The sequence below is a fragment of the Mastomys coucha genome, unplaced genomic scaffold (genome assembly GCF_008632895.1).
Source record: "Mastomys coucha isolate ucsf_1 unplaced genomic scaffold, UCSF_Mcou_1 pScaffold5, whole genome shotgun sequence".
NCBI classification, from domain to species: domain Eukaryota; kingdom Metazoa; phylum Chordata; class Mammalia; order Rodentia; family Muridae; genus Mastomys; species Mastomys coucha.
In genome coordinates, this window is record NW_022196911.1 from 96,080,994 (window position 1) to 96,093,210 (window position 12,217).

General features: G+C 45.8%; 1 long non-coding RNA gene across 1 annotated transcript in view; it reads right to left on the reverse strand.

Annotated features, from left to right (window-relative positions):
• Positions 1-3,766, reverse strand: part of LOC116076964 — a 3,973-nt gene extending 207 nt beyond the window's left edge. Inside the window, exons 1-2 of the long non-coding RNA XR_004113145.1 lie at positions 3,698-3,766; positions 478-542 (exon numbers count right to left, since the gene is read on the reverse strand). This is a non-coding gene — a long non-coding RNA (uncharacterized LOC116076964). The remainder of the gene's footprint in view (positions 1-477; positions 543-3,697) is intronic.
• Between the last annotated feature and the right edge of the window lie 8,451 nt (positions 3,767-12,217).

The following is a 12,217-nucleotide window of genomic DNA, read 5'->3' on the forward strand; positions in this document are numbered from 1 at the left end:
GGAGAGGGAGAGGGGGGAGAGGGAGAGGAGGGAGAGGTTGGAGAAAGAAGATACATTCAGTTACCAGCCATCAGCTCTTGTTCCTTCTGATGAGAGTAAACTCTCTGAGTGTTGAAGCCTCTCAGGCCTGAGGGGAACCTTGGCTATGAAGGTTAGAGAGCTTTCTGTGGTTTACAGGACCATGAAATGGCCTCTCTTATCACTTAAGAGTCGTGGCTTTGATGATAACCTCAAGAACAGAGAAGATTCTGGAAGAAGAGACAGTTTTTAAAGAGTTGTAGCTATCAGATACATCAGATAGATGGGTGTAGATTCATTTAAGCTGTCTAGGAAAAGAGCTGTGGAATAAATAAGGATGTATTCATCAAATTCATCCACAAGACATCAATCAAAACAGAGTGAATGGGCTCATTAGGAAAGTCGAGAAATAACCCCAGGGGGCTAAAAATACAGACAAGTCTGTGATAGAGCACTTACCTACTATATAAAATGGCTTGGGTTCAATCCCCAGCAAGGCAAGAAATAGCTCAAAGAGGTCTCCACTAGCAAAAACAAACAAATAAACAAACAAAAAACACTTTATACTAAACATGGAACAAATTGGCTTTATAGTCTGTAACATTGGCTTTAACATTAAAAATCACTTTGAAAGTTTCAGTTAAACTTTCTACCCTTCTGTCTGGTTCTCTTAGTTCAATGCATGTAGACTCAGTGCTCTGCTCTGGGCATACAAGCTCCAGTTTAGATGTGCATACAGATGTTCTAAGGACCAAAGGTTCAAAAGTATGAAAGGAGGGCTACATTATATCATTGAATCCAAGGGCTTAGTTGCAAGGAAAGAAAATATTGAGATCCCCTGCAAGCACAGGATTATTCTTCGGCAGGGGCACCAAGTTAGAAACAGGCGGTGATGGAAGAGGCCAGAAGATCTGAGGATGAAGTGGCCATTGGGAATGTATGAAGGTTAGATAATTGTAGGCACCACCAGATACCACCTGCACTCCAGCACATCACCCAAGCTCCTGTGGCTTTGGCTCACAGCCAAAGCTTCTGCTTTACTGACACCTTATTGGAGTCCCTCTCCCCAGTGAGCTTTCATGGTAGTCTTCATGTGGCTCCGATAAAAGGTCCAGTGTCTGCGGTCCCCAAGACCATTATCCCCCACTTATTATAAAACCATTCTGATTTCTAAAGGCCCAGAGCACTACAAAGAAGCTTTGGACTTGTAATAAAATTCAAATTTTCTTTGTTTTTTTTTTTTCCCCAGACTTTGAAAGTGGGTGAAGTAGGCGGGTCTGGAGACAGGTACCACCCCAACTTCCCAGAAGGACATCAGACCAGTGCTGGCAGTCGGCAGGGAGCTTCTGTAACCTTCTGGGTTTGGAATGATATTCAAGGTGGCTACATCCAAAGATGAGAAGCCATGACTAAAGACCAGTGTGAGCCTCTGACTTCCCAGTGCCTGTCAGACTGCTCCAAAGCACTGGCTTTCCAGCCAAGGGCTGCTTCCTCAACCTGCCTTCTTCTCTATCCAAGGAAGCCTTGCTCTGAGCACAGGCTGAATACCTGCAGCATCCTCCAACCCCTTTGGCTGCCCAGCGTAGCCCCATAGCGGCCTTCACCAAAGAAAGAATGTTTAGGTGTCTATAGAAGATTTGCAGGTGTGCTCGACCAGAAGGACAAAATTGGATCCTATCAATAAAGAGATCAAAGACATGGAGCCAGATGGAGACCAGGAAGTCTGTACAGAAAGAAAGGCAAGAACACAGAGAAGAAAGCAACAAGTAGGAAACCTGAAAGGGAGCCCCAGGACTGGGCAGAGCCACATGAGTCAGACAGAGCTAGCCCATTTTCAAATGGGCTAACCTGGAAAGTGCAAAGCTGAGAAGGTAACCAAGATATACAACATGGATGGCCAGAAAAACAGGCTTCCCTACTGAGTGTCCTGTAAGAGGTAAACGGAGACCAGCCCTGTAAGACCTGCAGACACAGGACCACAGCTTCCGAGACCTCTGAAAGATCAGCCTTGACCCACAGTGTCCAGAGCAGAGCATCATCTCCACTATCTAGTCTGGATTTGTTAGCAGCTGAAACGCACTGTTGTTTGCCTCCAGACGGTGTAAACTCCCAAGAGCAGCAATACCATTTGTTCCTGACCAAGTATGGAGAACTGGGAGATGAGACAAGGAAGGAGTGGGGACAGTCAGCCTTACAATGCCATCTGCTCCTGACAGAGTATGAAGTATAGGGAGATAAAAGAGAGGAAGAGCAAGGATATTCAGACATGCACTGGCTTCAGGTGTTGGACAAACATCAGTCACATTGAAGATGTAGGAAGACCAGTCACCTCTGTCGCCTGTAACTTACTCCTGAAGATACCTGGTTTCCCCGCTGACTGTCCTGCAGAAGGTGATGTGGAACCATGCCTCAGGATGGAGCGGCTCAGGCAGACTGGCTGGTGAGTGAGCACAAAGCTGGCATCCTGTGTCTCTTTCAGTGTGTCACCTAGCTGGAGTAGATTCACCTCTCGAAAAATAAGAGAAACTAGACCCCGGGCATAACCATGCCCCGTAACTCACTCGGGCTAGCAGTAGATTTGAGTGCTTTCTTGATGTCCTACTTGGACGACTTGCATGTTTTAATCCCCCTTAAAAGAAACTGAGCTCTCCATGGACCCTCAAAGCTGCCTTTCTTTATTCTGGCTCGATTTAATTAGAAATACATTCACTGGGCTTTAGAACAGAACCAAGCTAAAACAGAAGACTCTCAGGTGGGAAGGCATTCCCTGCTTGTGGATCCTTCAGGCCAATCAGTCCTAATTTGGGCCCCAAAAGTAAATAAGAAAAAGTCAGGCAGAAGCGAGGAAATGAGGTATTTTAAAGGTAGAAGGTGATACTTGGAAATATATTTGTACTTAACGTCATTTTAAAGTTATGCATATGATATTAAAGGCAGCAAACCTTTTATGACTACCTACTGTGTGTCTAGCATGGTCCTAGGAGCAGGGTCACGGTAAGTGTGATTACCCACTGTGTGTCTAGCATAGTCCTAGGAGGAGGGTCATGGTAGGTGAGGAGTTTGATGTGTTCTTATCCCTCCTGGAGTTCTTGGGCATACATAATGGCATGCAACTGGGCAAGTTGATAAAATATCCTTCCTTTACCCATTTTCTCCCAACCTGTCACTTGCCTTCTATTCCAAATTTGGACCATTTCAGTCCAGCTCTTAGTTCTTAATCTTGGGTGAAGGGATGGAGCACTTTCTGATGAGCATCTCTCTCTCTCTCTCTCTCTCTCTCTCTCTCTCTCTCTCTCTCTCTCTCTCTCTCTCCCACTCCAGTATGTTTGTGTCTGTCTGTGTGTGTGTGTGTGTGCATATGTGTGTCCACATACATGTCCATCCACATTCAGAGGCCAGAGAAGGACATGAGGTGTCTCGCTGAATCAACAAAATGTCCTGTTCTATCACTCTCTGCCTTATTCCCTTGAGACAGAGCTTCTCACTCCTAGCTTTTTAGAGGAGTTCATAGGGATTTGAACTCAGGTCCTCATGTTTGCACAACTACCCACTGCACCATCTCCAAGCCCTATCTGCCAATGTTTCAAATAGCCATTCGTACACCACTTTGGAACTCAAAAACAAACTTATCTCATTAGAATTCTAACACCCTTAAGAATCCTTTCTGGTAGCTACTTACTTTTCTAGCTGGGTCTCATTGCTGTGGCGTTCACAAGGAAGGGTAGTCGGCGATGGCCATCCATCAGCCCTGTGCCTTCCCCCATGGATATGTTTTTAAAAGGAGAAGGAGGGTTTTGGCAGGTACCATGTGAGAAATGGTTCCAAGGGTGTGGCACAGAGGAGAGAGAAGGGGGAATGTGGATTTCATCCATTTAAGGAGGAAATCCAAAAAGAGAATCCGAGTGATAGAGGGACGCAGTAGGCGGCATGTAAATCTGTTGCTGATGGTGGACACCCACCACACTGCCCTCTTCACACCAAATCTCATGGCTGTGGACACTTGAGTGTCTAGTTTTACCCCCTCTTCTGTGAACCTGGAAGGAGACGCCTGTCCTCTTTCGGCCTGAGCTCTTTCCCAAGGATGGCGATGCTTACTCTGACTCTCTCCGTTCAAACTGATAATCGAGACTCTTTGCAAATGGTAAAAAGCGGTGAACATAGATGAGGGTTTCAGACTACGTCTCTTCTTCCTTGATAGATGCTGTAATTTTCGGTTATGGCAGAGGGTATGGGGCTGGGCATGAGTTAAGCTTCTTCATCAAATCTTAGTCCTCAATATTGTACTCAGGTTTCAAGCTCCTTGGAGAGACTATGGAGGACACCTTGATGTCCTCAACTCAGAGCGGTTCCTATAACCGCTGCATCTTTGTTTCTTCCAGTGCCGTGGCTCTCAGCCTGTGGGTTGCAACCCCTTTGGGGGTCAAATGACCCTTTCCCAAGGGTCGCCTAAGACCATTGGAAAACACAGATGATTCACAACAACAGCAAAATTACAGTTATGAAGTCACAAAAAAAATCAATTTATGGTTGGGGGCCAGCACACCATGAGGAACTGTATTAAGGGATCATGGTGTTAGGAACGTTGAGAACCACTGTAGTAAAGTCTGTTCATCCTACTGATGACATCTGAGACCTGGCCTGGGAAAGCACAGTGGTTAGAGTGCAGGTGCTGGAGGCAGACTGGCCTGGGTCTAAATCGTGTATTCTTCATTCAACAGTCACGTGATCTTTAATGTGTTAGTTACTGTCTTGGAGCCTTGGCCACTTATCTTCAAAGTACAAAATGGCAATATTGACTTTGTGAGATTTGTAAGGATTAAGTGGGCTTATGTATATAGACTTATCTACAATTTAGATCAGTGTCTAGCTCATAGTAAGTGTTCAATACGTCTATCTGCTGACAGTGGAGGAAGAGGTAAAGGATAATTCATCATCATGATCAGGATTCCAGTGCTGTTAATGAGGAGGTGTTGTCTCCAAGGAATCTCTTCACACACACACGCACGCACGCACGCACGCACGCACACTCCGGGTATAGTGATCTCTGGACCCAGCATTTCTTCCCAGGCAGCCAAACCATTTGGCATGCAACCTCTTCACACCTAATTGTCTCATTGTAAGTGACAGTGACACTGGATGTGAACTTAGGAAACGCAGGTCAATCCCTCCCCCCCCCCCCCCCCCCCCCCCCCAGGCCCCACTGACTCACTTCAAGGCACCAAAAGAATCCTTCAACCACTGTGTGACTCACCCTCCCTCTCTCTTCCTTAAATGGAAAGACTGATGCTTACTTACTCTGCTGTGGTGCAAGAGTAAGATGGTTTATTTTGCCATGGCAGCTTTGAACTTGTTGGATGAAAGAAGCTATTTAAGCACAGAGGAGGAGTGAGGTTGGTCGATCCAGGTACTCGCTACAGTAGGGCCAATCAAGATTGCGCTTTCTTATTATGACTACCGTTTGGTGAGAGCCTCGGGCATGGGTTATCTGGGCTGCACTCCACAGCTTAGAGAAAAGAGCACAGGTACCAGGGAGAGGAGGGTGTGACAGCCTCCGACCTTCCCTGAGCATCCCATGGTAAAAGTCTCAAGTCCTCACCACCAAATCAGAGTCCACATGGACAGTTGCCAGTGGACACGAGGAGTCTTAGGTTAAGAATAATTACAGACAGGGCAGCCACATTCTGACTGGATCTCCCTCCTTTTACCATTGGAGCCTGAGACTATGACAGCTTCTGTACCCAAGCTCCCCACCAGGATAAGGGTTGGATTAAACCACCGCCGGCTGTCCTTGTATGCTTTTCAGCCAGCTACTGTAATTTGTAGTTTACAGAGGAGAAGGGTGGGGAGCAAAGCCTGCTCAAGCACTTGTGGTTTCGCTGGTGAGTAAGAACCAGGAAGCAAGGTTCAGAGAGGGTAGGAGCCAGAAGACTGACTCCCCACCACCACCCGCATCACCCCACACCCAGCCCCATCAAATGCCGGGATGTCCTCCTTGGAGATTATAAAACTTCCTTTTAAATAGCTCCAGAGAGGCTTGTCATCTTTGGTCAGCTGTATTGCTGAGTTCTGGAGACCTGTTGGTTCTTGGCCACTTCGGCCTCGTAGGGAATGTCCAGGTTGTGTGGTCAGTTACCTTTGGGTTCTAAGCGGAGGCAGCTGCCAGAAGAACTCACTCACTAGTGGAATTTCTTAGGGGGCTTTGGTGGATCAGTTTGTCTGGCTCACTCTAGACTGACGGTGTGTGAGACGCAGCAGGTACCATCATTTCACACTTTAAGAGTTTCTGGATGCCCAGGAGACACTGTCTCCATGGCACAGAGCACTCCTCAGCCATGGGATGGATGCATCAAGGAAACAAGGACCAAACCCTTCTATAGTGTCTGGCCAAACAGGGGCTTACTCCCTAAATGTACACTTTGCCAGATCTGTGTTCTGGTAGATACTCCCCAACTTGAGTATCTATCAGAATCACCTGAGAACCAGCCCTAAAACATCTGTGTGACTTTTTATTTCCCTTCAAAGCTTCCAAGGAATGAACTTTGGACCTATTTCAAAAAGACAGGGGTTCAACTCTTGACTCAGCCACAAAGAAGAAGAATAGCTGCTCTCTCTTTGCAGAGTTGTGGGTACCCAGGGCTCCTTTGAAGTCATTCCCAAGAAGTCTGTGCTGTCATACTTAGTATTGACACAGTATCAGAGTGTATTCTGCCAAAGCTCACTATCCAGGAGTTTCTGACATAGGATAATCTTGCCAGAAGCTGGACCTTAATGCTGGCAACACCTGATACTCATGTTTCTGCTCTAGTGGACCTGATGGGACTTGGCATCCAGACCAGTGCAAGGCTACAAAGGCCTCAGCTGCCCATAGGCTTCTGATGCAGGAAACGGAGAAAGCAGGTTAAGAATCATCTACCTATCTCCAACCCCTTTGATAAAGCATGACACCCGGAGACATTTCCAGGCCCAGAGAGCAAGCTAAATCCTGTTAGCAGTCTCCAGCTGCAAGAAAGTCAATGGTTTTGCTTTATCAGTCTCCAGGGCTCCCCTCCCTTGGCTTCATGTCCACCCATTCACCATCTGCCTCCAGAAGAAAGCCCTTCCAAAGGCGATACGGGCAAGACCATGCTGTGTCTTGGTTTCTGTGAAGCTTATACTGAGCCCAGGAAGCTGCTCATGCAGCCAAGGACCAAGCCAAGTCTTCTCTATTTACAGAGAAACCTACCAGCATGTGCTGAGACCAGAACTGCACATGCCTTGGGGTTTGGCATGGATCTCAGCTCCAGGATTAATAACAGGCAGTACGGCCTTCAAAACTGAAGCATGCTGGATCATACAGTGATCCAGGACAGAGCCAGGGGCCCTCCCTGATCTGCAGCATACCTCTTGCCTGGGTTTAGAGCCAATGTTGTACCTCCTGATGGCAGATCTCCTCCAGAGTCCCATTCTAACACCATGTCTACTCCAGCACCCTGCTCAGATTCACAGTAGACTCAGTGTTCAATTCAATCCAAAACATGTCTCCCAGCTGACACTCAGGAACTGTACTTCATGCGGGTTGAGAAGGATAACGTACTCAGGGACTCTCGTTATCCTCCTCTCGAAGCCTCACTCAATGTGTTCCGCAGTGCCTTCTCTGGGCTCTCGGATGGAGCACTGCCTGCTCCCTCCCAAGCAGAGGTCTAGAGTCATCTCTATGGAGAATCAAGAGAGGGGGAGAATTGGTCTTCTCCAGGATGGAGCCTCCTGATAAGTTATCCAATCTCAGGTGGTCAGCCCTAAACAAATACACATATGAGCCACACAAAAGGGACTCCACAGGCTGCAATTACACAGACCTATGTATTTTATGTGTACAAAACAATGATTAAAGACTAAGAGGTCATGAATTTGAGAAGGAGGGGGGTACACAGAAATTGCAGAGGAAGCAAAGGGGCCAAAAATGTGAAAATATATAGTAGCCCCATATGAAATTCTAGAAACTATTAAGCTATTTTTTTCTTTCTTTCTTTTTTTTTTTTTTTTTTTTTTTTTTTTTTGTTTTTTTCGAGACAGGGTTTCTCTGTATAACCCTGGCTGTCCTGGAACTCACTCTGTAGCCCAGGCTGGCCTCAAACTCAGAAATCTACCCGCCTCTGCCTCCCAAGTGCTGGGATTAAAGGTGTGCGCCACCACCGCCTGGCTAAGCTAAATTTTTTAAAATTCTAGTCTTGTCTATTTTAACTATGCGCTAATTAAGATGGACACTGATTAATACTTCATGGTATCTGTTCTTGGGGTCCTAGTCCTTCTACCAGACCCTCAAATCCCTCCTGGCCCTGCTTATAGATGAAAACACATTCAACAGCTTTGATCTTTTATCTTTTGAAATGTCCTTGTATTTCTCTGAGGTGCATTTGACTGGTTTGTTTATTGTTTGTGGCACTTGAGAACTTTTTAATGTCTGTGGGTCTTTTGTCTGGGAGGATGGATGTGTACCACATGTTTGTAGTACCCATAAAAGCCAGAAGAGGGCGTCAGATTCCCTGGAACCGGAGTCACAGACATTAATGAGCTTCCATGTGGGCAGCGGGCATGGAACTCTGGAAGAGCGATTAGGGCTTTTAACCATTGAGCCTTTTCTGCAGCCTCTATCTTTGTTGTTTTTAATTAGCTCACAGAGTAGCAATTTTCCTTATAGCATCGGATACTTGTTTTGTTTTCTTTCCTCCTTTCTGTCACAATTCTCCCACTGTTCCCATCTTCCGCCTTTTCATTCCCATATCTCATGTGTTATTCGCCACCTAAGCGGCGCCCCCCCCCACAGGCTCTCCTTCCCCACCTAGCGCCCCTGAAGCTCCCTCCGCCCCTTGAGGCGCTCCTGAAGCTTCCCCTCCCGCCCACCCCCTGCATCCACAGCCTCTTTTCTGACTGCCACCTAGATACATCTCATAGGCTAAGCTCTCCCTATGAGAACATGCAGTATCCTTTTTCCTGAGTGCAGGATGCCTTGCTTAATACTATGTTCTCCAGCTCCATCTATCCTCTCGCTACAGCTGAATAAGAGTCTGTTGAGTTTTTGAACTATATTTTCATTTTCTATTTATCTGTTGATGGACATCTCTACTGCTTCCTTTTTCTTACGGCTTTAAAAAGGCAGTGAGAAACACGGATATGCAAGTGTAGTATCTCTAATAGGATGTGCAACCCTTTAGGTGCAAAACCAGGAATAATATGGCTGGCTCCATATTTGTATAATGAATGTACCAGTGTGCATTCACACAAGCCGTGAATGAGGTCTCCTCTTTTCCCTTGTATCTTCCCCGGCATTCGTTGTCATTTTTTTTCCTTGATGGTAGCCACCCTGACTTGAGTAAGATGGAACCTCAAAGCAGTTTTAACTTTCATCTCAACAACGAAATTTTCATTGTCCTTGTTTTCAAATACACTCAGAGCATCAGAAGCTTTATAAGTTTCTTAAAGAGCTAGTTGCCCAATAAATCCTGGGGGAAAAAAATAGCTAGCTGGCTTCCAGTCTTTGCTAACAAAGATGTTTCTCTGCCCCTTTTCCTGTGGTAACTGGCTCATCTTGTAGGTCCTTAAGATGGCAGCAAGAATCTCCAAGCTGAATGGATCTCAGAGTCCTGGAGTCCAGGACTTTCAGACATTAAAACCCCTCTGATAATTCCCTCCAACTGTATGTCTAGAGTGTAATTTCCCAAGGTGGTCCATGACCTCCCGTGACTCAGTTTCTCAGGCTTTGACCAAAATGCTGAGAGTGAGTGGGAATTATTTGTAAATCCTTCATGTAGACACAGAGCTGCCTCCTACCTTCATCTGCCATTGCAGATGTCTCATTTGTCCTTTCTTCCATTCATTCCACAATATTTATTTAGTGCCTACGCTTGTCCAGCAGATGCTGGGGCTGGAACCTGGTGGTGTGTAAGCAAAAAAGTCAGAGAGCTTTTCCTTTAGCTATCTGTTTCCTACCTCTCCCCAGAGGATCCTATAAGAGCGATGGTGAATCACTGGGATCAGGAGATGTTGGGGAGGCATCAAAGGAACTGCCTGGGACTTGAAGATAAGGGCAATTAGAGAGGAACAGAAAGGATATTCTTTATTTTAAAAAACCTGGGTGAAAAAATTAGTACTTAAGAATGCAAGTTTGAAGCCAGCATTAGGACTACCCCAGTCATCAGACCACCAAAGAAACAGGTTTGAGTGACATAAAAATATATACAAGAGCAGGAGTGGTGTTTTCAAGGCTGGTAAAATGGAATTTTGTGTTCCACTGTGCTAAGGATGTAAGCTGTTTCCATTCTCAGAGCCTATGTCAGGACAGCCGTGCAGATTGATGACTGGAGTCTCTCACACAATACATTTGGAGTCAGGCCTGAGAGTCTCCAGCAAGGCCCCTGATACTGATGCTGCAGGATGCAGCACCACAGTTAGAGGACATGAGCACCTCTCTGTGGCCAAAGACCTGTTCTGTAGTGACGATTATCCTCCATAAATGAAAGCTCAGGTAGATGAGACCAAGAACCAATGAGTGAATTGTGACCTTTCCATATCAGTTCAGGAGCTAGAGATGTAGCTTCATGGTTGACTATTTACCTCACATGTACAAGGACCCAGCGCCCATCCCCAGCACCACAAAAAGAAAGTCTGAATGGATGCACATGCTGTCTTCAGGATAATAAACAAGGTCTGTTTATTTCCCTAGCCCACTCTTCATGGCCAACATTGTTTTATAAGAACTTCTAAGGTGGAAGAAGAATAAGGAAGGGACCAGAAGAAGCCTGGATGCTGTTTGTTAAGCCTGAGGGGAGGAGGCAAGGTGTTACAAAGATCAATGTTTATAGAGAGCAGAAGAAGGTGAAGGGAGGCAATATTATTAACATCTATTACATGCTGAGAATTGGACCTGGAACTTAGCACAGTATTTCACTAAACTTCTCTCTCTCTCTCTCTTTCTCTCTCTCTCTCTCTCTCTCTCTCTCTCTCTCTCTCTCTCTCTCTCTCTCACACACACACACACACACACACACTATACCTAACACTATACTCAAGGTTAACATATACTACTACAGAAATGTTGGCTAAAGTCCCACCAAGTTTGCTAGCATACACTCTATGTGATAACATATTTTATGCTGCAATAATGTACAGATATCCCTATATCAAATACAGACATATGACCCAGTGGTTAAAATCACTGGTTGCTCTTCCAGAGGACCTCCAGTTCGACTTCCAGCACCCCACATGGTAGCTCACAAACTATCTGTTAACTCCTAGAGGATCTGAAAACTTCTGAACTTCAAGGGTAATGAGGCACACAAACAGTTGGTGCACATACATACATTCCATCAAAACACTCATACACATTTAAAATCATCATCATTGTCATCATCATCATCATCATCATCATCATCATCATCATCATCATTTATTGAATACAGAAAAATCTAAGAGTACTTGCCTGAGCTCCCAAAGCTAGAAGGAAGGGACAGAAATTGAAATGCCATTCCAGGTCTGCCTTGCTTTCAAGCCCAAGCTCTTTTTGATCACCTAGATAGCCCTAAGGGACCAGAGAGCAGAGTCTGGACTAAACACCATGCCAAGCAAGGTATCCACCATCTAGATCTAGTCACTCAATCCTTCAGCAAAGAGGCACCAAGTTTTTGCTCTGGGCCTCTTCCTTGTCATTCTCCAGAACTTCAGCAGGACTAATAGAGTCCCTAGGAGATGTTTGAGCAGATGAGAGACATCATCAAAGGAGCAGTTTGGGACAACACATCCGGTACCCATGGTATGCTCTAGAATGGAAACACTGGATCTCTACTCTGCAGGCTCCTAAGGCATCTCCCATGAATCTGTATTCTAGAAGTATAACACAAAAGAGCAACAGCCATGTACGTGGGATAGATGTGGCACTAAAACAAACAAACAAACAAAAAAAGCAGATGGGGAAGGAGCAGGAGGCATCATGAGGAGCTTCAAGTGTCACAATACACATGCAATCCTAGCACGTGGAAAGCTGAGGCCTGGAATCAGTGCAAGCTTGAGTCCAACCTCATCTTCATAGAAAGTTCCAGGCCAGCCAAGGCTACATATGGAGACCCTGTTAAAGCCACTGCCAGCCGTACTGCCAGGAGGAAGGACAGGAACGCCATGAGTCAGAGGTGTCCTGGAGCTGAGCAATTTGAGTATAGGGGTGGTCAGA